Below are 26,186 nucleotides of genomic sequence, written 5' to 3'. Positions count from 1 at the left end.
CAGATTCACTCTGTGCTGGGTCAAGAACTGGCTGGAGGGCCAGGACCAGAGAGTGGTGGTGAATGGTGCCACATCCAGCTGGCAGCTGGCACTGGTGGTGTGCCTCAAGGATCAGTGCTGGGCTCAGTCCTAGTCAATATCTTTATTAATGATCTGGAGCAGGGGATTGAGTCCTGCATCAGTAAGTTTGCAGATGACACCAAGCTAGGAGCAGCTGTGGAGCTGTTGGAGAGTAGGAGAGCCCTGCAGAGGGACCTGGCCAGACTGGATGGGTGGGCAGAGGCCAATGGGATGAGACTGAACAAGGCCAAGGGCAGGGTTCTGCATTTTGGCCACTACAACCCCAGGCAGTGCTACAGGCTGGGGCTAGAGTGGCTGAGAGCAGCCAGGCAGAGAGGGAGCTGGGGGTGCTGGGAGAGAGCAGCTGAACTTGAGCCAGCAGTGTGCCTGGATGAGGCACTTAGTGCCATGGTCTGGTTGATTGGCCAGGGCTGGGTGCTAGGTTGGGCAGGATGAGCTTGGAGGTCTCTTCCAACCTGCTTGATTCTATGACTGATTCTGTGAAAGCCTGGATGGGGCACTTAGTGCCATGGTCTGGTTGATTGGCTAGGGCTGGGTGCTAGGTTGGACTGGCTGAGCTTGGAGGTCTCTTCCAACCTGGTTAATTCTGTGATTGTATGATTCTATGGTGCAAAGATGTGCAAGTGTATATCTAACAATTTCACCACCATCACTGCACAGTTCCTACCATGCATAGCTAAGTTCCACCAAAGCTTAGACCCAAACTCATCTATCAGCCAAGTGAAAGGGAGTCCAAATGTTTTCAAATGCATGTGGGCTTTCAACCAGTCCCAGCTGAGTTGTGGCAGTAGCAAGGCTGCAAAGCCCAGATGAGCTCTGGGGAGGCTCTGGTTTCACTGTGAATGTTTTATTCAAGCCTGAAATCTGATGAGAGAAAGTCTGGTAGGTTTTGGTCTTTTTTCCCCTTCTAAAGCATCAGATGAAAGTTATTTACTTGATCTCTTCACAAAATCCCCATAGATTCTAGGCTATAATGTACCTTTGTTATTGCTCATCTCTCACCTGTAACACAACCACAGAGCTTGCAGATTGCCTGGAGACTCCTGGAGTCAGGGATGGTGCCCCAGGCATGGTTACATGTCTTGTGTGTTAAAGACAGATGATGGAGGGGAAAAAACCCAGCAACAAAAAAAGCAAAGCAAGTGTAGTGCTCTCTGTAGGCAGCAGAATTTGAGAGGCACTTCTGTGAGTGACAAAGAATTCTTTGTCTTTCTGTTCTGGCAGTTGAATTATGTCTGTGTTAATAGAGTTTGGAGGGACTAAGGATGATGGTTATGGTGTAAGGACCTGCTCATGGGTTGCAGTGCAGTGCAATGGGTGGCTGCAAAACTCAGCCAGAGAATTCCAAGTAGAGATCAGAAACAACTCACTGGAACAAGGCTGTTTTGTCTTGCTCTGGGCATGGGTCAGCTGTCAGTGCTGTAAGCAGAGGCTCTGGATTGCACAGAGCATGTATGTGTGTGTCTGTTTTGAGTGGATGTCTCTTCAAGAGGACTATTTGATAGATGCTGCAGTGGGTATATTTAGAGATGTGCTTTTCACAGCTCTGATTCTTCTAAGCAGGGAACTCAGTGTGGCTAGGATTTATTCTGGCTTCATAGAATCAACCAGGCTGGAAGAGACCTCCAAGATCATCCAGGTCAACCCAGCACCCAGCCCTATCCAGTCAACCAGACCATGGCACTAAGTGCCTCAGCCAGGCTTTGCTTCAGCACCTCCAGGGATGGTGACTCCACCACCTCCCTGGGCAGCCCATTCCAATGCCAATCACTCTCCCTGACAACAACTTCCTCCTAACATCCAGCCTAGACCTCCCCTGGCACAACTTGAGACCCTGTCCCCTTCTTCTGTTGCTGCTTGTCTGGCAGCAGAGCCCAACCCCACCTGGCTACAGCCTCCCTTCAGGTAGCTGCAGACAGCAATGAGCTCTGCCCTGAGCCTCCTCTTCTGCAGGCTGCACACCCCCAGCTCCCTCAGCCTCTCCTCACAGGGCTCTGCTCCAGGCCCCTTCCCAGCTTTGTTGCCCTTCTCTGGACACCTTCCAGCACCTCAACATCTCTCTTGACTTGAGTAGCCCAGAACTGGACACAGGACTCAAGGTGTGGCCTGAGCAGTGCTGAGTACAGGGACATCTGTGCACACTGCTGGCTCATCTTCAGCTTATCTCTACCAGCACCTCCAGGTTCCTCTCTGCCTGGCTGCTCTCAACCACTCTGTCCCCAGCCTGTAGTGCTGCTTGGGGTTGTTATGGCCAAAGTGCAGAACCCTGCACTTGGCCTTGTTCAGTCTCATCCCATTGGCCTCTGCCCACCCATCTAGCCTGGCCAGGTCCCTCTGCAGGGCTCTGCTACCTTCCAACAGCTCCACAGCTGCTCCTAGCTTGGTGTCATCTGCAAATCTCCATTTCTGTAGCCACTCCAGTGCTAGGTCCCCAGTATCCTGTAACTCAGGTACCTGTTTCCCTCAATCTATCCAGGCAGCTGCTGGAAAAGATGAACCTGCTTTTGCTTTTAATTGCAGAGCTGTGCAATGCTGGTTCCTGCTCTGTAGCACATGGCTAGGTACAGTTCCTTTAGTAATGACTTCTGATTCAGGAATAGCACACACATCACACAGCACAGGGCTGCTTTTGAGTTTGGCTTTCACTGAACAGTGCTGGCTTACAAAATTCAGTGTGGGTGTCTAGGATTTGTGTTCAGAAGTGACCCTAGGCAATAGCCTTTGAAATAGTCCTGCTTTGATAGTTATAATAATGTAGCCTTCTTTTGAGGTCAGTCCACCCCCCTTTAGCTTTGTTGTTATCAAATGGGTGCTATGCAGTGGATGAATATGGATTTAATGACCAGGAGAAAAGCAGATGACACTTACACTGTGAGCTGCTTTAGAACAAAGCCCTTGGAAACTGCATGCAAATAAAGGAGCTGTTTTAGTGCATGGACTTTGCTTCAGCTGCCAAAGTGAACAGAGCTGATGTTTGTGTCTTCCAAGAGGAAGGTGGAGCAAAGCTGGAGAGGGGTAGGTTCAGACTGGAGGTGAGGAGGAAGTTGTTCAGCATGAGAGTGGTGAGAGGCTGGAATGGGTTGCCCAGGGAGGTGGTTGGAGATGTTTAAGGCCAGGCTGTGTGCAGCCTGCTCTAGGGTAGGGTGTCCCTGGGCATGGAACTGGCTGCTCCTTGTGGTCCCTTCCAACCCTGACTGATTCTATGATTCTAAGTTCTTTGAAACAGTCATCTTGTTCCTAGGGGAAGATGCAGTAATCCTAGGTAGCAGCCTGGGAGGTCAAAATATTTTGCAACATGAAAATCAGGAGGGGTTTATGCTTGCAAATACCATTTTACAGCAAACTTTCCAGCCTTAGCCACTCATTGCTCTTTCACTCTCGGGTTGTGCTCTGTAATTGTCTCCGTTAGCACTTTGATCTTTGGCTGTGTGCAGAGAAGTGCATTAAATGACCACCAAGCCCAAGTGTTATTGAACAAAACAACCCTTTTGTGTGTTCTATCCTTGCCCATGCACTGGCATTTGGTTTCCCCTGGAGTTTCTTTTTCTGTAAATTTCCCAGCAGATTTTCTTTTGGTCTTTTCATTCCTAAGCTAGAGGAACCACATGAAAATAGCCAACCTTTAGACTTGATGCATTATTAATCTGGCAGCAGTTGCTTGCTAAACAATTCTCTCTCCTACTAAAAGTGCTGCTCTGCACTATAGTGGAGAGTTATTCTGAGCTTTTGTTTAGAGACACAGAAGTTCAGGAGAGTGGTGAGATCCTGGAATGGGTTCTGGAGCCCCTGGGACAAGAGGGATGTGGAGATGCTGGAGTGTGTCCAGAGCAGGGCCAGGAGGATGCTCAGAGGGCTGCAGCAGCTCTGCTGTGACCACAGACTGAAAGAGTTGGGGCTGTGCAGGCTGGAGAAGAGGAGGCTCCCAGGTGACCTTCTTGTGGCCTTCCAGGATCTAAAGGGGGCCTGCAAGAATGCTGGGGAGGGACTTTTAAAGGCTCTTGGGGAGTGACAGGGGGGAATGAAGCAAAGCTGGAGGTGAGGAGATTCAGAGTGGCTGTGAGGAGGAAGTTGTTGGTGATGAGAGTGGTGAGAGGCTGGAATGGGTTGCCCAGGGAGGTGGTTGAGGCCCCATGGCTGGAGGTGTTTGAGGCCAGGCTGGCTGAGGCTGTGTGCAGCCTGCTCTAGGGTAGGGTGTCCCTGGGCATGGCAGGGGGTTGGAACTGGCTGCTCCTTGTGGTCCCTTCCAACCCTGACTGATTCTATGATTCTAAGTTCATACCCAATTCATAGTTAACACATGACAATACCTAGCTGATAGTGCCACCTCTACCCACTCACTCATTCCTGCTCATCTCCAAAGCAAGGAGAACATACTAACTTTTCTGCATGCTTGGTTTCTGTCCCAGGTTAGGGTGGAGCCCTCCCCCCGGTGGAATAAACTCACTGCAACACAGATTTTATTTGGAAAAGTGAGAGGAAAAATGAAATTGTATTTCTCATAGTTTAAATGTAGCAGTATGAGGAGAAACAAACTGCTAGAGAAACAGAATAACCTTAAGGAAGATGGGGAAGGGGTCAAGTGGTGGCAAAGCAGCAAAAGCAGCAATGGGGGAAGATAGCAGCGGGCACAGCTGAAGTGGCAGGAGCAGCAAGGGGAAGGTCCAAGCTATGCTTCCAGACATGAAGCTCTTGATGCTCCAATGAATCATAGAATCATAGAACTAACCAGGTTGGAAGAGACCTCCAAGATCATGCAGGCCAACCTATCCCCCAGCCCTACCCAGTCAACCAGACCATGGCACTAAGTGCCTCATCCAGGCTTTGCTTCAACACCTCCAGGGATGGTGACTCCACCACCTCCCTGGGCAGCCCATTCCAATGCCAATCACTCTCTCTGCCAACAACTTCCTCCTCACATCCAGCCTAGACCTCCCCTGGCACAACTTGAGACTGTGTCCCCAGCCCTCTCAAGCTTCAGTTTTAATAGGACCCCAACCACCTATCCAGACAACCTATTCCAGTGTTCCTCTACCCTCATGGTAACGAACTTGCTCCTAACATCCCATCTGTCTCTGCTCATCTCTAGTTTGAAGCCATTGCCCTCATCCTGTCACTGCAGACCTTTGTAAACAGTCTCTCTCCATCCTGTTTGCCACAGATGGAAACTCTGGTGAAAAAAAACCTGCCCATGTCTGTTAAGTGTTTCCAACTGAGAGACAAATCCTTTTCACTTGGTAGCTATGGATGTCACTTTTCTCCCAGGTACCTCCAAGATCATCCAGGCCAACCTATCCCCCAGCCCTATCCAGTCAACCAGACCATGGCACTAAGTGCCTCACCCACTCTCTTCTTGAACACCCCCAGGGGCGGTGCCTCCACCACCTCCCATTAACTTATGCATTGCTGCCATTCTATGGCCTATCCCTAGAGTGTTCACCTCTCCCCTCAGAGTTTCTACTTCTAAGTTTCTCTGTTCTGCATATTTTTATGTCTGAGCTAGAAACCTAGCTCAAACAGCCACACTTTCTGCTTGTGATCTCTGACCTTTCAAGTCTTACTGAAGACTTTTCCCTTCTAACAACTGACTGACATTTGTCTTTGGAAGACTTAATGGAAGACCTTTGTTTTAAAGTGGTTGTGGACACCTCTGAAGATGTAAAGCTGAAGCCAACTCAACTGTTAATATCACCAGACTGATATTAGCCCTGCAGATAACCAGTAGGGCTTCAGTGTGAGGCTGCAATCATGTGGTTTGCAGAAGGTCACTTTAATTACTTCGGCAACGTTAATCCTAAATTAACAAGGCTTGTGCATGGCAAATGACTTATCTGCATTAAAAAGGGCATGCATTGTCACCCGGCAAAATTAGGGTGTTTGAAAGTGATAGGCTGTCAATAGAAAGGGTAGAGAAAGAAAAGGTCTTATTATATGTTTTCTTTTCATGGGCATTTGAAAGTCACTCTTCTTGTTCTTGACAGAGAGAGTGATTGGCATTGGAATGGGCTGCCCAGGGAGGTGGTGGAGTTGCTGTCTCTGGAGGTGTTGAAGCCAAGCCTGGCTGGGGCACTTAGTGCCATGGTCTGGTTGATTGGCCAGGGCTGGGTGCTAGGTTGGGCTGGGTGATCTTGGAAGTCTCTTCCAACCTGGTTGATTCTATGATTCTATGAATTGATGGCTAAGTGTTGCATCAGCAAGTTGTGGCAGGGGAGGTCTAGGCTGGATGTTAGGAGGAAGTTGTTGCCAGAGAGAGTGATTGGCATTGGAATGGGCTGCCCAGGGAGGTGGTGGAGTTGCTGTCCCTGGAGGTGTTGAAGCAAAGCCTGGATGAGGCACTTAGTGCCATGGTCTGGTTGATTGGATAGGGCTGGGTGCTAGGTTGGTCTGGTTGAGCTTGGAGGTCTCTTCCAACCTGGTTGGTTCTATGAGTCTATGGGACTACCAATATCTAATATATTACAATATTTTCTGCTAAGCTGAAGTTTCTTTCTTGGTTTTTCTGTCCCCCCCCCCCCCCCCCCTTTTTTTTTTTTTTAAATGCAATTAGTCCCAACAATTTGGGGGCTGGACTCAGTTAAACAGGCACACAGATACAAGCAGATAATCCCACAGTGGAAGGAAAGAGAGAATGTCCTGAAAGGGGAGATTTCCACCTTGGGATGGGTGCTGAGTGCTGGCAGATGAGGACAGCACTGAACCATTTCAGCAGCAAGGACAGAGTTCAGTTTCTTCTGTGTTGAGGAGGGCCAGGGTTAGTCACTCTGCTGGCCTGGCCATAAAGAATGGAAAGGTTTTTGACCTACTTTAATAGGAGCTTACATCTAGAATTAGATTATAATCATAGAATCAGACAGGGTTGGAAGGACCTCAAGGATCATCTAGTTCCAACCCTTCTGCCATGGGCAAGGAGGTGATGGAGTCGGTGTCCCTGGAGGTGTTGAAGCAAAGCCTGGATGAGGCACTTAGTGCCATGGTCTGGTTGACTGGATGGGGCTGGGTGCTGGGTTGGCCTGTCTGAGCTTGGAGATCTCTTCCAACCTGGTTGATTCTGTGATGCATTCCATGACAGACATTGTAATGATTACCATGGGTGACAGAACAGATCTGAAAACAGAGATTGTAACAGAGGCTTAACATGTAGCTCAGAACAGAGTTTGGCCTCTTTCACCTAGTGAAACACAGGCTTGGAAGAGTTGTGATTTGTCTCTAAATACAGTACAGGCACAAACACTAGAGGAGAAGACCTTGCTGACACAGGAGCAAAAGGTGAGAGCTGTTTGAGAGTGCATTTAGATTTGTAATTAGAAGAGTTGTCCTCAGACCAGTGGAGCAGCAGACATCTGCAACAGCCTTCCAGGAGAAATTGTCAGGGTGAAAATCTAAGCTTTTAAGTTCTATTAAGGCTGACAAGAGTTAAGAGCAGCTTCCCATTGTAAAGGAGAACTTACACACAGGCTTTGATAAGTTATTGCAACACTTCTTCGAAGCAGTATTAGAAATGCAGGGCATCACTTGTGAACTGTTGTCATGGTTATTACTTGTTACTGTTGTGGCCAAGTAAGGCCAGCACCTTCTTGGCTAGATAAGCTGACAATGCAAAGAGCATTGCTGCTGCAGGGTTCTTTAATTGGGCCAGACAGAGCAAATGTAGGAAGGGAAAAAGAAGCAATGAGAAACAAAGAAGTGAAGTGGTCTGCCCAAGGTCACCTGGCCTGTCTCATTCCTGCCTCTGTCTGCCAGGGCACAGAGAAAGCAGTGGGTGAGGTCTGCAAGCCACGTCTCATTTGTTAGGAGTAGTCAGGTGAGGACTCTTATCTTGCAGCTTCAGGAGCTACTGGAATGCTGCTGCTTCAGTGTAAGGAACATTTTCCTTACCACGTAGCAGAAGCTATAAAATAAGAGGTGAAGTGAAAAATGGTTAAGATACTGCAACCTGCACCATTAAAGTCACTGAACAACAACAGGAGGCAGACAACTTGCTGAACAATGAGGAACTTCCTCTCTTCTTCTTGTGAGTTTGAACTTGAACGCAAGCTGAAGTTTGTCCTATGTGCTGAGTGATTAACAGTCCGTGGAAGTTAAAGAATAGGTAAGGTAATGGCCCTAACCACAGCACACTTCATCCATGCTCCACCACAAAGACACTGGGTTCTCTTTGTTCCTCTTTTCATCGTTAGCATCCTAAACTAAACAGCCATCCTCTTTCTTATCAGCTCTGGACCTCCCCACACATAAAGAGAACCCTATAGTCTTTGAAAGGGTCAGATTTTTAGCAAGCTGTAACGATATAAAGACTCTTACTACACAGATTTTGCTCACAATAGCACCTAAATGCAGTTTCAACTCACAGATCTTCACAACCTAGATACTAAGATGCTGATTTTCTGTTCCTCTGTATGTGGATGCAAAAAGGGACACGACTTGGGTATGGAGGAGTTATGTGGACTCCACTGCCAACCTTACATGTAAAGCATAGTTCAGTGGAAGGGTAAAAAGAACACCTGGTTTTTCTTGTAAAGAAAGACTCTCTTTTAGAATCATGGAATCATAGAATCAAGCAGGCTGGAAGAGACCTCCAAGATCATCCAGTTCAACCTAGCACCCAGCTCTAGCCAGTCAACCAGACCATGGCACTAAGTGCCTCAGCCAGGCTTTGCTTCAACACCTCCAGGGACAGACTTTCTTCTAAGTCAGTGAATGTTTTGTTCAGATGCCACCACCAAGATACTTTTGGGTTTTAGGTAGTTGCTCTGCCTGCAGTTTTGTTCAGATGCCACCATCAAGACACTTCTGGGGTTTAGACAATTGCTGTGCCTGCAGCATTTAATAAACAGATAATAAGAAAATATCCTGTTCTCTGAGAAGTGAACTCAGGGCAGAGCTCATTGCTGTCTGCAACTACTTGAAGGGAGGTTGTAGCCAGGTGGGGTTGGGCTCTTCTCCCAAGCAATCAGCAACAGAAGAAAGGGACAGAGTCTCAAGCTGTGGCAGGGCAGGTCTAGTCTGGATGTTAGGAGGAAGTTGTTGGCAGAGAGAGTGATTGGCATTGGAATGGGCTGCCCAGGGAGGTGGTGGAGTCGCCGTGCCTGGAGGTGCTGAAGCCAAGCCTGGCTGGGGCACTTAGTGCCATGGTCTGGTTGATTGAGCAGGGCTGGGTGCTAGGTTGGCCTGGGTGATCTTGGAGATCTCTTCCAACCTGCTTGATTCTATGATTTTATGAATGGCTAATTTATTTTAGTAGATATGAGTTTTGGAGAGTGCTGTGATCCTGTGGACTTGCTGTTACATAGAGCCTTAGACTAGAAAACCCATCATCAAAGCCCCCCCAGATTTAAAAGGAGACTGATCTTGTGTGACTAAACCACACTGTGTGCCTGGCTGCAGCTACCTCTTATCTTTGTGTTTGGAACAGCCTCTCAGCAATCTGCTTATTGTGCCTAAGCTCATCCTGATTTAACAGGAAGAATCAATTAGTGCCATGCTCTAGTGGATTGCACAGGGCTGGGTGCTAGGTTGGCCTGGATGATCTTGGAGGCCTCTTCCAACCAGGTTGATTGGACATAGCTGGATGCTTGGTTGGACTGGATGATCTTGGAGATCTCTTCCAACCAGGTTGATTGGACATAGCTGGATGCTTGGTTGGACTGGATGATCGTATACTGTGATACTGTGATTGGACAGAGCTGGGTGCTAGGTTGGACTGGATGATCTTGGAGGTCTCTTCCAACCAGGTTGATTGGACAGAGCTGGGTGCTAGGTTGAACTGCAAGATCTTGGAGGTCTCTTCCAACCTGGCTGATCCTATGATTCTATGAAAGGCAGACAGAATTGTCACTGTGTGTTGTAGTAATTGCAACTTTGTTTTCTTCAGTTGAAAACTTTATATTCCTCAGCAACTGGGTTAGATTTATCCCCCTGCTCCCATCCTTCCAGTCTCTGATGCACAAAATTATAAAGCTTAATTGGGTTTCTCTGGACACTGCTCGTTTCTCAAAATTTATTGCAATTATACCATGCCCACAGCTCATTTATTTTTTGTTTCCTGGTGATTAAAACTTAAGACACTGAAAAATGTTATGTGTGTTTTCCTTTTAATCACTAAATCCTTTTTCTATCCCCCCCTACATTCAAGGCACGATCTGTAGCCATGAATCATTAAAGGAGAAAAACTCACAGGCAGACTTAATTTATAGCTAAGTAGAGGGGAACCGTGGGGCAGGTGAGGAATCTTAAAGTGTTTGTGATAAGATATTTTGGTTTTGTTTCATAGCATCATCTGATTGATCCCAGTCCTGGTCAATATCTCTATTGATGATCTGGACCTGGGGATTGAGTCCAGCATCAGTGAGTTTGCAGATGACACCAAGCTAGGAGCAGCTGTGGAGCTGTTGGAGAGTAGGAGAGCCCTGCAGAGGGACCTGGCCAGGCTGGATGGGTGGGCAGAGGCCAATGGGATGAGACTGAACAAGGCCAAGTGCAAGGTTCTGCACTTTGGCCACAACAACCCCAAGCAGCGCTATAGGCTGGGGCCAGAGTGGCTGAGAGCAGCCAGGCAGAGAGGAACCTAGGGGTGCTGGTAGAGAGTAGCTGAAGAGGAGGCAGCAGTGTGCCCAGGTGGGCAGCAGAGCCAATGGCATCCTGGGCTGGCTCAGGAGCAGTGTGGGCAGCAGGACAAGGGAGGTTCTTGTGCCCCTGTGCTCAGCAGTGCTCAGGCCACACCTTGAGTGCTGTGTCCAGTTCTGGGCTCCTCAATTCAAGAGAGATGTTGAGGTGCTGGAAGGTGTCCAGAGAAGGGCAGCAAGGCTGGGGAGGGGCCTGGAGTAGAGCCCTGTGAGGAGAGGCTGAGGGAGCTGGGGGTGTGAAGCCTGCAGAAGAGGAGGCTCAGGGCAGAGCTCATTGCTGTCTGCAACTACCTTGAAGGGAGGCTGTAGCCAGGTGGGATTGGGCTCTTCTGCCAGGCAAGCAGCAACAGAAGAAGGGGACAGAGTCTCAAGCTGTGCCAGGGCAGGTCTAGGCTGGATGTTAGGAGGAAGTTGTTGTCAGAGAGAGTGATTGGCATTGGAATGGGCTGCCCAGGGAGGTGGTGGATTTGCTGTCCCTGGAGGTGCTGAAGCAAAGCCTGGCTGAGGCACTTAGTGCCATGGTCTGGTTGATTGGGCAGGGCTGGGTGCTAGGTTGGCCTGGCTGAGCTTGGAGGTCTCTTCCAACCTGGGTGATTCTATGATTCTATGATAAGCCAGTCTCTGCCTGGCTGCCACTGTATGAACTCTTCTGCCTGAATCTGCATATTCCAAACTAATCACTCTGCTTTAAGCACCTCTTGCTGAACTTCTCTGTCTCACTGGCTCCACCAATTCCATGTCCTTCTTGTGCTGGGGGCTCCAGAACTGCACACAGTACTGCAGGTGGGCTCAGGACTCTCATATTTTTTTAAGTTCTATAAAGTATTGGCTTTCCTCTCACATATTTCTTCGAGAGAGTGAGAAAAATCATAAAGAAGTGTTTCATTTCTGTCCTGCCTTCCAGCTGAAGTCCTCTAAGTGCTTTAGAGCCCGTGTGGATTTAGCTTCACAGCATCCCTTTAATGCTGGTAACACTCGTTTCAGCATTATAGATGGGGAGGTGAGGGAAGCTACTTGACATTCTCAGACCAAATCTGTATAAGCACCAATCTCCTCTTCTGGCAGGGTTCCCATAATGCTATTTTTCTCCTTAGCTATAATAGGCCTCTACCAGCAAGATGGATTCCCCCCCCCCCCCCCTAGTATGAGCACTGGAAGCAGCTGAATAAAGTATCTGAAAATCATAACTAGACCTGAGCAGCACAGACTTCAGCACTCCACGACCTTTAAGTGCTGTCAAGGAGTCTTGCAGAGAAAAGTGATCTGTTCACCTGTGAGGGCAGTTTGCAGCAGGAAATAGAAGTAGGGGAGTTTGTCTGCTTAGTGCATGTGCCCCACTCTGCCTGGTTTCTAGGCAGCACCCCACTGCTCATTCTTATTCTGGCATCTGCCTGGAAACTCCATGCTGGTATTAAAGACCACTGCTGTGTAAAACCTGAAATAATATCCTTGACTAGTATAGGATCATAGAATCAGTCAGGGTTGGAAGGGACCACAAGGAGCTGCCAGTTCCAAACCCCCTGCCATGCCCAGGGACACCCTACCCTAGAGCAGGCTGCCCACAGCCTCAGCCAGTCTGGCCTGAAACACCTCCAGCCATGGGGCCTCAACCCCCTCCCTGGGCAACCCATTCCAGCTTCTCACCACTCTCATGCTCAACAATTTCCTCCTCATGGCCAGCCTGAACCTACCCACCTCCAGCTTTGCTCCATTCTCCCTACTCCTGTCACTCTCTGATACCCTGAAAAGTCCTTCCTCAGTTTTTTTTTAAGCCCCCTTCAGATGCTGAAAGGCCACAAGAAGGTAGAAAATGAAAACCAGAGACCAGGTTGGGTTGGAAGTGATGTTAAAGATTTATCTAGTTGCCCACTCTCTGTCATGTGCAGCAACACTTTCTCGTGGACCAGATTGCTGCAGGCCACCTCCAGCCTGGCTTTGCACACTTCCATGAACCAACGAGGTTAATAGGCGTGAAATTCCCACCTTTCTCTTCAGCATGCTTGACAGGTTTCTGTCAGCTCAGATAGTGATTATCACTTCCTGCCAGGAGGACAGGAAAAGTCCAGCCACAGAATCCTGTCCAGCCTCAGAATTGGCTCCAGTTGAAATTGCCCACCCCTGGGGCTCCATTCTCTCTGAGATGGGGTTTACAGAAGACCCAGTGTCAGCACACCAAGCGTGCTCTGCACAGTAGCATCATAGAATCATAGAATCAACCAGGTTGGAAGAGACCTCCAAGATCATCCAGTGCAACCTATCCCCCAGCCCTATCCAGTCAACCAGACCATGGCACTCAATGCCTCATCCAGTCTTTTCTTGAAGACCTCCAGGGACAGTGCCTCCACCACCTCCCTGGGCAGCCCATTCCAATGGGAAATCACTCTCTCTGTGAAGAACTTCTTCCTAACATCCAGCCTAGACCTATCTTTTCCCTGGCTATGGCTGAACAGTTTGAGAGCAGAGGAGCCAAGAACACAGGGCAGAAAAGGATAACCTTAAAAGAGAGCCAGTCTAATTAAAAGGTGAATGACATGAAGTGCATGATTATGGGCACGAGAGCATTTAGTTTCCTGGAGCAACTAGAATCCAATAAGACAGAATTAACTACAGCTTATGAAAGAGCTCTGGGATGTGCACAGACCTGTTCTGTTCTTTGTAGCTAACTTGTTCATCAGCCATTTCATTGTGATTTGGCCTGTGTACTCTGTAACCATGAGATCCTTAGAATCATAGAATCATAGAATCAATAGAATCATAGAATCAACCAGGCTGCAAGACACCTCCAAGCTCATCCAGTCCAAGCTAGAACTCAGCCCTATCAAGTCAACTAGACCATGGCACTAAGTGCCCCATCCAGGCTTTGCTTGACTGGCTAGGGCTGGGTGCTAGGTTGGACTGGATGATCTTAGAGGTCTCTTCCAACCTGGTTGATGCTATATGTTAACTACAGGAAAGGATGTTAACCTCCAGGGATGGGGACTCCACCACCTCCCTGGGCAGCCCATTCCAATGCCAATCACTCTCTCTGGCAACAACTTCCTCCTAACATCCAGCCTAGACCTCCCCTGCCACAACTTGAGACTGTGTCCTCCTTTTATTTCTGGTTGTCTGGGAGAAGAGTCCAACCCCACCTGGCTACAACCTCCCTTCAGGTAGTTGTAGACAGCAATGAGGTCTGCCCTGAGCTTCTCTTCCAAGCTGGTTGATTCTATGATACTGAGTCTCTTGGCATCATAAACAGTCCTAAGCTGAAATTCCTTCAGCTGGAGTTGGCACATCTGTATGCAGGCAAGCACTAAAGCACACGAAAGGGTTAAGTGAAAGAGAAAGAAGGGAATTTCGACTTAGCTTACGCTTTTCAACTCAAAACCTGTGAAAAGTTGGAGTCCTCCAGCCCAGACCTGTGAAGTGCTCCAATCCATCTGATTGGCATGCAGGGAGAGCTGCCTTTTGCCCGGAGGAGACGAGGACATGCATCGCAGCGCAGGGGGGAGCGGGGACGCTAACGGGCAAATGTAATTGGGCTCCGCACCTGGCCCCGCTGCGGCACGGTGCAGGTGCTCTGCCCCTCGTCCTCCTGCTGAGCAACGAGAGCTCAGGCGGATTGCAGGAGCGAGGCACCCGGTGTCACTGTGTGCGGGAAACACGAGAGAAACAGAAGCAAAGGAGGGGACTGGAGTGGGTGCTGCCTGTCCGCAGTCTGCAGCCGGCCGGGCTGGGAGGGCGAGCGCCAGGCAGTGACGGCTCCGCCTGCGCTGCTTTGCTACTGGCGAGGCGAACCAGGGAGGCAGAGACTTGCAGTTACATTTATCTTCCTTCTCCTGAGAAGAGCTTTCTTCTTCAGAAAACACCCCAAAACTAGATTAAAAGAACATGCTGGAAGTGATTCAGGGGAGCAGCTTGCGAGACAGCCCAGCTTGCTCTCTCCTGGGCGTGTTGGCATTGCAGTCAGCTTCGATCCCTCAGGATGCTGCCTGCTCGCAGCAGTGTGTATTAACAACAGATTGCTCCAGGTTAGAAATGAAAAAGCTCTCGGTACAGCTGCGTTGAGGGAAATAAAAACCACTTCAGCAGTGCTGCAGGAAGCTTCCATCAAGTCTCAGAGTCTCCTGAGGCTGATGTACACAGGTTTTACCCATGCCATGTTATTTTAGGTTCAGTCTTTGGTGCATCCTTTAGGAAATTAGATTACAGTCTCGTTCTGAGTGCGTATGTGAGAGACTAACACCTTGCCTCGTAACTTTTGAACCTAGGGATTGATTTCAGCCACGTTTGATGGAGAGGCAGATGTGGCCAAGGCACTAAAGTTCATACATGTTTCATGAAAGTAGATGCTGATGGAAGGGAGAAAGCTTAGAAGTATGCTTTGTTGGCTCCTCAGCCACAGGAAATGATTTACTTGCAGGTAATTAAATGTGCATAAAAATCCCCAGAGGAAAGGGTGACCTATGCAGACATATGTCTTTGTGTTTGTTAGAGGGAAGGGAAAAGAACAGCTCTGATTTAAATATCTTGTTGATGCATAGGAGGGTCCATGTGAGCCTGAGAAAGATTTTTTTTCACTGTGAGGGTGTCAGAGCACTGGCACAGGCTGCCAAGGGAGGCTGTGGAATCATAGAATCAACCAGGTTGGAAGAGACCTCCAAGCTCAGCCAGCCCTGTCCAATCAACCAGACCATGGCACTAAATGCCTCAGCCAGGCTTTTCTTGAACACCTCCAGGGATGGTGACTCCACCACCTCCCTGGGCAGCCCATTCCAATGCCAATCACTCTCTCTGTGAAGAACTTCCTCCTAATATACAGCCTAGACCTCCCCTGGCACAACTTGAGACTGTGTACCCTTGTTCTATTGCTGGTTGCCTGGGAGAAGAGGCCACCCCCCACCTGGCTACAATGCCCCTTCAGGTAGTTGTAGACAGCAATGAGCTCTGCCCTGAGCCTCCTCTTCTGCAGGCTGCACACCCCCAGCTCCCTCAGCCTCTCCTCATAGGATTTGTGTTCCAGGCTCCTCACCAGCTTTGTTGCCCTTCTCTGGGCGTGTTCCAGCACCTCAACATCTTTCTTGAATTGAGGGACCCTCTTTGGAGATATTCACAAACTGTCTGGATGTGTTCCAATGTGTTCTGCTCTGGGTGATCCTGCTCTGGCAGGGGGGCTGGACTAGATGAGCTTTCAAGGTCCCTTCCAGCTCCTGACACCCTAGGGTTCTATGATTATTCTGTAGAGCTTGATGCAAATTAGAGAGGATATTTTCCAAACCCATCAAAAGAATTTGGCCTTTTTTTTTTCCTTGACACAGAAAACAGTAATGGGAAATTGCAAGCTTCAGCCAGGTGTAGTTGTTAAAGCAATCTCAGAATCACAGAATCTCTTAGATTGGCAAAGCCCTTTGAGCTCATTGAGTCCAATCATTAGTTTCACACTGACAAGTCCTCGACCCAACCAAATCCCTCAGCACAACATCTCATCACTATGAATCGCTGTGGTTGGAAAGGACCACCAGGGTCATCCAGTCCAACCTCCATCCCAGCAGCCTTCATCACCAGACCATAGCCTCAAGCACCACATCCACTCTCCTTTTAAACCCCTCCAGGGATGGTGACTCCACCACCTCCCTGGGCAGCCTGTTCCAGTGCCTGACCACCCACTCAGGAAAGAACTTCCTCCCAACATCCAACCTAAACCTCTCCTGATGCAACTTGAGGCCATTTCCTCTTGTGCTATCCTTAGTAACTGGGGAGAAGAGACCAGCTCCAGCCTCACTACAGCCTCCTTTGAGGTAGTTGTAGAGGGCAATAAGGTCCCCTCTCAGCCTCCTCTTCTCCAGAGTAAACAGCCCCCCAATTAATGCAACTTACTCAACTAAGTTAACCCAAATCCTTTTTCCCCTTAGGAGTTCATTATTATGGGCTCCATATTCACTGATTAAAGATGATCTCATGCCATGACACGAGTAAGACAGACACATCACTCGTACAGGGCTGACTTCTATCTGACTCCTTGATCTGAACATTGACTTCACCTGGTATTTTATTTCTGTATCAGGTGACAAGAATGTGATGAGAAACTGAAATACATTGATATTCAATAAGTTCCCAAAAAAAGGAACCTGAGAAAGAAACCAAAACTCAGAAGCCAACTCTTCTCACCATTGCCATCTCTCTTCTGAAGCACAGAAAACCTCTGAAGTCACTCAAATCTCATTAGCAGAGAGAGGCCAGATCAGTCACTTCAGATGCAAGATTGTGCCCATGCAATTCTTTTTCCTGTGGTACTTTGTGATGGTTAAAGGACCTGCAGTTGGCTCTTTGGTCTTGTACTTTGACAGCTAGATGAATTCTTTTTAGCTACCGTGTGTGTTTCTGAAGGAATTAGCTTTGAAAATGGCAATCCTTATCCAGTCTACCTCTGAACAGCTTCTAGGAAGACAGAATGCTCCATTCGTTTTTGTTCAATCATAGAATCAAGCAGGTTGGAAGAGACCTCCAAGATCATCCAGGCCAACCTAGCACCCAGCCCTGGCCAAGCAACCAGACCATGGCACTAAGTGCCCCAGCCAGGCTTGGCTTCAACACCTCCACGGACAGCGACTCCACCACCTCCCTGGGCAGCCCATTCCAATGCCAATCACTCTCTCTGACAACAACTTCCTCCTCACATCCAGCCCATACTTCCCCTACCACAACTTGAGACTGTGTCCCCTTCTTCTGTTGCAGGCTGCCTGGCAGCAGAGCCCAACCCCACCTGGCTATAGCCTCCCTTCAGGTAGTTGCAGACAGCAATGAGCTCTGCCCTGAGCCTCCTTTTCTGCAGGCTGCACACCCCCAGCTCCCTCAGCCTCTCCTCACAGGGTTTGTGCTCCAGGCCCCTCACCAGCTTTGTTGCCCTTCTCTGGAAGGGCACCTTCCAGCACCTCAACATCTCTGTTGAATTCAGGAGCCCAGAACTGGACACAGGACTCAAGATGTGGCCTGAGCAGTGCTGAGCACAGGGGCACAAGAACCTCCCTTGTCCTACTGGCCACACTGCTCCTGAGCCAGCCCAGGATGCCATTGGCTTTGCTGCCCACCTGGGTACACTGCTGCCTCATCTTCAGCCTACTATCTATCAGTACCCCCAGGTCCCTCCTGGCTGCTTTCCAGCCACTCTGTCCCCAGTCTGTAACGCTCCTTCATACAACTGTTGCTGAAGAGACAAGCAGGGTCACTCACTCAGGTGTAGTGGCTTCCTCAAACCCATTGGCGTCAGTAAGGTGCTGGTTGACAGCTCTGTCCTTTCAGTAACTCAGTTCCTTGGGCTCCTTAAAACTTGGCAATCCTTGAACCTTTCTTAGCAACGCTGAAATAACACTACCCCTCCCACTCACACTATTTAAACAGCTGAATTTGTGCATAACTCCTCTAGGCTTGATGGTCACTTCTGGTTAAAAAAATAGATCAAACTGAAATATTTTCTCTGTTGCCAACTGCTCTATTGGTCTGTCTGTCTGTTGGTCTCTCTATCTATTTATCTATATCTATCAATCTATCTACCTACCTACCTGTCTGTCTGACTACCTGTCTGTCTGTCTGTCTGTCTATCTATCTATCTATATCTATTTACCTACCTACCTATTTATCTACATCTATCTACATCTATCTACCTCTATCTATCTTTCTATCTATATCTATGTCTATCTACCTACCTACCTATTAATCTATAACTATCTACCTACCTCTATATCTATCAATCTATCTTATCTATCTACCTACCTACCTGTCTGACTGTCTGTCTATCTATTTACCTACCTATTTATCTATACCTATCTACCTCCCTCTATCTATCTATCTATCTATCTATCTATCTATCTATCTATCTATCTATCTATCTATCTATCTGTTTATCTATCTACCTACCTACCTGTCTATCTATATCCCTCTATTTATCTGTATCTGCCTATGTATCTATCTATATCTATCTACCTACCTGTCTATTTATCTATATCTATCTGCCTGTCTACCTACCTACCTACCTCTATCTATCTATCTATCTATCTATCTATCTATCTATCTATCTATCTATCTATCTATCTATCTATTTATCTATATCCCTCTATTTATCTATATCTACCTGTCTATCTATATCTATCTACCTACCTGTCTATTTATCTATATCTATCTGTCTGTCTACCTACCTACCTCTATCTATCTATCTACCCACCTACCTATGTGTCTGCCTATCTATATTTCTCTATTTGTATAGATCTACCTATCTGTCTGTCTACCTACCTACCTCTATCTATCTATCTATCTATCTATCTATCTATCTATCTATCTACCCACCTACCTATGTGTCTGCTTATCTATATCTCTCTATTTGTATAGATCTACCTATCTGTCTATCTACCTACCTCTATCTATCTATCTATCTATCTATCTATCTACCCACCTACCTATGTGTCTGTCTATCTATATCTCTCTATTTATATAGATCTACCTATCTGTCTACCTACCTACCTATCTCTATCTATCTGTCTGTCTGTCTATCTATTTATCTATCTACCTACTTACCTACCTGTCTGTCTACCTATAGCTCTCTACCTATATCTATCTACTTATCTGTCTGTCTATCTACCTACCTCTATCTATCTATCTATCTACCCACCTACCTATGTGTCTGCCTATCTATATCTCTCTATTTATATAGATCTACCTATCTGTCTGTCTATCTACCTACCTACCTCTATCTATCTAACTATCTACCCACCTACCTACCTACCTACCTATGTGTCTATCTATATCTCTCTATTTATATAGATCTACCTATCTGTCTGTCTATCAACCTACCTACCTCTATCTATCTGTCTGTCTATCTATCTATTTATCTATCTACCTACTTACCTACCTGTCTGTCTACCTATAGCTCTCTACCTATATCTATCTACCTATCTATCTGTCTATCTACCTACCTGTTTGTCTATCTATCTGTCTGTCTGTCTGTTTGTTTGTCTGTCTGTCTGTCTATCTATCTATCTATCTAAATTAATTGATGCCAAACCCTTGAGAAAGCAGCAAGGCCTCATGAACAAAGTGAGGGCAGTTGGAAGCCAGTGCTTGTTGGTGCCCATGAAACAGAGGGCAATGCCCCAACCGAGGGAGAACCTGCTTAGCTTTTTCTTTAGCTACAAAGTGTGCAATGAATCTTCTAAATAGCAAGATGATCCTAGTTAGCTTTGCAGCAGTACATTTCCCTCTGCTTAATTATTTAAAGGAAGCTGCATAATGGGTCTCTGGAATTGTGTGACCCACTAATCAATCCCCCCACCTCTGCATAATGCATGCAGCATCAATGTTATTCCATTTCAAGATCACTCAGGAAAAACTTGCCAATCTGCTCATTGCTCCTCTGCAGTGAGAGCACAAACACACAGCTTGCAATGCCATTTGCCTTCTGTGCTTATTTAGAGCCAGCTGTAGATGTTGCCAGCAATTAGCCTTTAAAGAAGAACAAAGAAGTTTGTGAATTCTGTCTTGGAGTGAGATCTCTCAAGGTGCCTGTCCTATGGACCTGTGAAAGGTCTTCTTCACAGCTCTGAGAAATATTAGACCCTCCTTGTGAGATTCTATGGCACTAGTGTACAAGTGAGGTTCTCCACCTGAAACCTTGTCTTCACTGCACGTCTGAAGAACAAACTTGTAATTCCAGGCAGGACTTGTTCTTTGCTTCTAAGTCCCAGCTGCTGTCACACTGTAAACTTGAGGAAAGAGCTACCCATACTTACTGCCTCTAACAGTCTAGCAGAGCTCAAACCCTCTTCTTTCAACGTTAGGGGAGCTCCTTCAAATGGTGCTTTCTCTGTTGAGGTGTTCTTCACCCTCTGCATGAAGAACAGTAGGAAAGGAGGAAGCACAAAGGGGAATGTACTTCTGTAGCTTCATAGTTCAAAAGTACTGAGGGAAGAAAAAGAAATCAAATGGCCTAGTCTCAAACTGCTCATCTGATAATTGTCTATTGTGATCTCTATGACAGGCACCAAGGTGTTCTGTTTTGCTTACACAGAAGCATAGAATGAACCAAGCTGGAAGAGACCTCCAAGATCATCCAGGCCAACCTAGCACCCAGCCCTATCCAGTCAACCAGACCATGGCACTAAGTGCCCCAGCCAGGCTTTGCTTCAACACCTCCAGGGACAGCGACTCCACCACCTCCCTGGGCAGCCCATTCCAATGCCAATCACTCTCTCTGACAACAACTTCCTCCTAACATCCAGCCTAGACCTCCCCTGGCACAGCTTGAGACTGTGTCCCCTTCTTCTGTTGCTGCTTGCCTGGCAGCAGAGCCCAACCCCACCTGGCTACAGCCTCCCTTCAGGGAGTTGTAGACAGCAATGGGCTCTGCCCTGAGTCTCCTCTGCTGCAGGCTGCACACCCCCAGCTCCCTCAGCCTCTCCTCATAGGGTTTGTGTTCCAGGCCCCTCCCCATCCTTGCTGCCCTTCTCTCAACACCTTCCAGTACCTCAACTTCTCTCTTGAATTGAGGAGCCCAGAACTGGACACAGCACTCAAGAGGTGACCTGAGCAGTGCTGAGCATAGGGGCACAAGAACCTCCCTTGTCCTGCTGGCCACACTGCTCCTGAGCCAGCCCAGGGTGCCATTGGCTCTGCTGCCCACCTGGGCACACTGCTGCCTCATCTTTAGCCTATTATCTACCAGCACCCCCAGGTCCCTTTCCTCCTGGCTGCTCTCAGCCACTCTGCCCCCAGCCTGTAGCACTGATTGGGGTTGTTGTGGCCAGGAGAGCAGGAAGAAGAGGAGCAGAGGAAGAAGAACATATGTACCCCTCACTGAAGGAGAAGTGGAGTTCTGTCACTAACTTTGCAAGGATTAAGTCTTTACCTATTGCATCTAATGGTAATGATAGGTAAGTGAACACCTTTTTAAGAGAGGTGCCCTGCAGAGCTCCTGCAATGCCCAGCACACAAAAATGCATTGTAGATGCAATGATTTATTCAATGAATGTAAAAGCTGCTTGCATAAAGGAGATTTATTTGTAAGTGATTATTACCATCTGTCACTGGGTTCCACTGTGCTGCAATAAAAGCGTTTCAGATTCTCAGCAGTTCAGTCATATAAAAACCCCAAAAGGACTAGTTTATTGTGATGGCATTCCCCAGCTCTACCCTCAGAGCTGCCTCTCCAGATGGTGGCTACGTGAGGTTGAAAAATGCACAAAAGGAGGCTGAAGCTCAGCTAAAATCTGCCTGAGCATGGTCCACAAAACTGTTCCGAGTGGAACATGAGGGTATTGAGTCCAGCATCAGTAAGCTTGCAGATGACACCAAGGTAGGAGCAGGTGTGGAGCTGTTGGAAGGTAGGAGAGTCCTGCAGAGGGACCTGGCCAGGCTGGATGGGTGGGCAGAGGCCAATGGGATGAGATTGAGCAAGGCCAAGTGCAGGGTTCTACACTTTTGCCACAATAACCCCAAGCAGTGCTACAGGCTGGGGCCAGAGTGGCTGAGAGCAGCCAGGAAGAAAGGGACCTGGGGGTACTGATAGAGAGGAGCTGAAGATGAGCCAGCCTGAAAGGAGGCTGTAGCCAGGTGGGGTTGGGCTCTTTTGCCAGGCAAGCAGCAACAGGAGAGACAATCTCAAGCTGTGCCAGGGGAGGTCTAGGCTGGATGTGAGGAGGAAGTTGTTGTCAGAGAGAGTGATTGGCATTGGAATGGGCTGCCCAGGGAGGTGGTGGATTTGCTGTGCCTGGAGGTGTTGAAGCAAAGCCTGGTTGGGGCACTTAGTGCCATGGTCTGGTTGACTGGCTAGGGCTGGATGCTAGGTTGGCCTGGATGATCTTGGAGGTCTCTTCCAACCTGGCTGATTCTGTGGTGCTATGATTGCATGAGGCACTTGTGTGCAAAGCTGTGCAGCAGTTGCACCTGGTGCTGCCGCCTCAGCCTTTGCTGTTGGTGTGGGCTGCTTTACAGAAGCAGCATTGTCTCTTGGCACACAAAGGCATTCTCAGCCTTCTCGCAGGCATTGACAACAACAAGCTCACCTGCAAGTTTAGGGCATTGAGAGGTCTACAAGGCCACCTCACTGGGATGCCCACAGTGGGATTTTAGCCTGACAAAGAGCAAGATTCACCTCCCTTTCTTCTTTTTGTTTTGTTGCTTCACTTAAATGTTTAATGTGGGTTTGGTTTTTTCCCTTTCCCCGTTCTGCTGACACTTCTCACAGAGGTAAATATAGTTTTGGGTAGGAGCTGGCAGCAGAGACCTGAGCTTGTGTTTTAGTCTGCAGAGTTGCTCCTCCAGCCCTGCTAAGACCTGCCTTCCTCCTAGTTGTCAGGAAAATGTAAGACACGGAGAAAGTAGAAGGGAAGGAAAGTACTGACAGCAACACTGTGATGCACTCCTTCAAATAGAGCTTCTTTTTGCCCCCCTCCCACCCCACCCTCGTTGTTCCCTGTGATGACTGACAGAAGCTCACCTCTCATGGACTCTTGGTAGAACATGGCTGTGAATGCCTGTAAGAAATGTATCAGCCCTCTCATACCTCCTTTCTACCTTCTTCTGACATGCAACCCAAAATACCTTGAATATGACAAGAAGAGAACAGGAAGGAAATAGTTAATAACTGTGGAGCTTTCCATCTCCGATCAAAATCAGCAAGACAAAAGGTTAGTGGTGTGCTGTAAGCAAGCCACCAGGACATCAATCGTGTTCTCTGTGCCCCGGGAAAACCAAAGCAGGAGAGGCTGGGTTTGAAGCTTACTGAAGACTATTAATGAGCATCACAAAAGAAAAAAACCTGAAAGAAGGAAAAGGGGAATGGAAATGCTGTCACTAAGTTCTCACACAGCCTCTACTGGATCCCTTTCTTGGTGCTTTTGTCAGTTCCCTAGACTCTTCTGTTTTGGTGTTTTCCTATGTTAGCAATGCTTTCAGCTGGTAGGAATTGTTGCTTTTCACTGACAGCTCTTGCATTCCATGGATTTCTGTGCCTGCTGCTTATGACACACGTTAGGATTTCACAGAATGAAAGAGAAGATCAATATTATACACAGAAATAATGTTTGCTGCTTTTATTGCTCAGACTCTTCTCAGCTGTGACACAGGCTGATGATTTTGTCAGCTGTTCAGCTTCATGGGGTCCTTTCTTTTGCCCTTTCCCCTTTCCACTTCTCCCTTCCCCCTTTCCACTTCCCCTTCCTCTTTTCCCTTCCCCCTTCCTTCTTCCCTCTTCCCCTTTCCCCCTATCCCCTTCACCTTTCCCCTTCCCTCTTTCCCCTTTGCTCTTCCCTTTTCCCCCCTTTCCCTCTTTGTCCTTTCCCTTTCCCCTTTCCATTTCCCTCTTTCCCCTATCCCACTCCCCCTTCCCCTTTCCCCCTTCTCCTTTGCCCTTCCCTTTTCCCCTCTTTCCCTCTTTGCCCTTTCCCCTTCTCCCCTATTTCCCCATCCCCCTTCCCCTTTCCCCTTTGCCCTTCCCTTTTCCCCCTTTTCCCTCTTTCCCCCTTCCCCCTTTCCCTTCCCCTTTTTCCTCCCTCTGTAAAGCCATTTTGCTCCCTTCCCTCTGTGCTGTGCTCCTCTCCTCCCTCACTCTTCTTCCTGAAGACAACCATACATCTGTTTGTCCACCTACCTAAGTGGAAGCACTGAAGCAGCCTGTTTGGGTTCTGTTATGGAAGCCTGGGAGCCTGAGCAGAGTTGGTCTCTGACTAAAGATCTGATTGCCTCTGCTTTTGGATTGCCATTTGTGGCTTGCACAGGGAGTGCTGTTACTGAAGCCTCTTCCCTTCACAGTGGCTGTTAAGTGCTGTGCTTGGGCTGTTTGTGTGTAATTTGCTTTGATCAGTGCTAAAAGTACCAAAGGGCTTACACCTGCTTTGTTTGATAGTCTGATTTGAAGGTCTTGATCCTCTGTGAGCATCTTTTCGCCAAGGAAAATGTTTACAGCTGTAGTGTTGAACAGCTTTGTGCCCTCCAAGGCTGCAGAGAGATGGCCTTCAGCTGAACTTCACGTCCAGGCTGCCTCAGAAAGTTACAGCAAATTATTTGCAGCAGCATGGAATCTGATTTTTCCTTCAGGTAGCTTTGGTGTGGATTTTGCTCTCTCTGAGCAAGTTTCAAGGGACGCTGTGCAGAATGTTTTGCCTTCCATGTGGAAAATCACTGCTGCAAAACAGGTGAATAACAAATAAAGGTTAAGCTTTTAGGCTTGTAGGCATCAGGTTTTGTTGTTCCTTAAGTTTTTTAGCCTTTAGGCATCAGGCTGTGTTGTGTCTTATGTTTTCTGAGTGACTCCTGAGAATTCTGCCAAATGGACCTCTCCTGGGCTTTGTGAAAAAGAGTTGCAAAGCCTTTGGTCCTGTAAGGGAAGAAAACTGTGTGGGGGCTTCATGCTGGAACTTCTGTGTGCTATGCTAGAAAATTAATTGATCAAGTGGTGGGTTTGAGAAAGCACTGTGCTAGCAGAGCCACAGCTGTGCTTGGTGTGAGTGGAACCATAGAATCATGGAATAAACCAGGTTGGAAGAGACCTCCAAGCTCAGCCAGCCCTGTCCAATCAACCAGACCATGGCACTAAGTGCCCCAGCCAGGCTTGGCTTCAACACCTCCAGGGATGGTGTCTCCACCACCTCCCTGGGCAGCCCATTCCAATGCCAATCACTCTCTCTGACAACAACTTCCTAACAACATCCAGCCTAGACCTCCCCTGGCACAACTTGAGATTGTCTCTCCTTCTTCTGTTGCTGGTTGCCTGGCAAAAGAGCCCAACCCCACCTGGCTACAGCCTCCCTGCAGGCAGCTGCAGGCAGCAATGAGCTCTGCCCTGAGCCTCCTCTTCTGCAGGCTGCACACCCCCAGCTCCCTCAGCCTCTCCTCACAGGGCTCTGCTCCAGGCCCCTCCCCAGCCTTGCTGCCCTTCTCTGGACACCTTCCAGCACCTCAACATCTCTCTGGAATGGAGGAGCCCAGAACTGGACACAGCACTCCAGGGGTGGCCTGAGCAGTGCTGAGCAGAGGGGCAGAAGAACCTCCCTTGTCCTGCTGGCCACACTGCTCCTGAGCCAGCCCAGGATGCCATTGGCTCTGCTGCCCACTCGGGCACTGCTGCCTCATCTTCAGCTCCTCACTTCCAGTACCCCCAGGTCCCTCTCTGCCTGGCTGCTCTCAGCCACTGTGTCCCCAGCCTGTAGCACTGCTTGGGGTTGTTGTGGCCAAAGTGTAGAACTCTTCACTTGGCCTTGTTCAGTCTCATCTGATTGTAGAAGATATTTCACTGCATAAAGATATTTCGCTTCAAATTTGTCTGCAAGAGCCAAATCAACCTCCCATCAGGCAAAAAGGGGCAGAAGGATTACTTTTACCCTATTGGTATTCCAAGGCACTGTTGTACTTTGTGTGTCTTTATTCATGAGCAAGTTAGGCAACTGTCTGGATAGACACAGCAGGGGAGACTGCTGAGCTTGTACTACTTGTCACAGTATTTGGGTTCTAGCTCAACAG

At 48.2% G+C, this 26,186-nt stretch overlaps 1 long non-coding RNA gene across 2 annotated transcripts; it reads right to left on the bottom strand.

Moving 5' to 3' along the window:
* Positions 1–7,392: 7,392 nt before the first annotated feature.
* On the bottom strand, positions 7,393–24,467 carry LOC135180369 (uncharacterized). Of its 2 annotated transcripts, none has more exons than XR_010304417.1 (4): positions 24,319–24,467; positions 23,167–23,270; positions 20,462–20,557; positions 7,393–7,966 (listed from the first exon to the last, which is right to left on the bottom strand). It is a non-coding gene; the product is annotated as an uncharacterized LOC135180369 (long non-coding RNA). The 2 variants fall into 2 exon arrangements; XR_010304416.1 differs by lacking the exon at positions 7,393–7,966 and adding an exon at positions 14,375–15,304.
* Between the last annotated feature and the right edge of the window lie 1,719 nt (positions 24,468–26,186).

The sequence above is a fragment of the Pogoniulus pusillus genome, chromosome 13 (assembly GCF_015220805.1).
Source record: "Pogoniulus pusillus isolate bPogPus1 chromosome 13, bPogPus1.pri, whole genome shotgun sequence".
Lineage (NCBI taxonomy): Eukaryota > Metazoa > Chordata > Aves > Piciformes > Lybiidae > Pogoniulus > Pogoniulus pusillus.
Note: the sequence above shows the minus strand (reverse complement) of the source record. Positions and strands in the feature narration are given on the sequence as shown.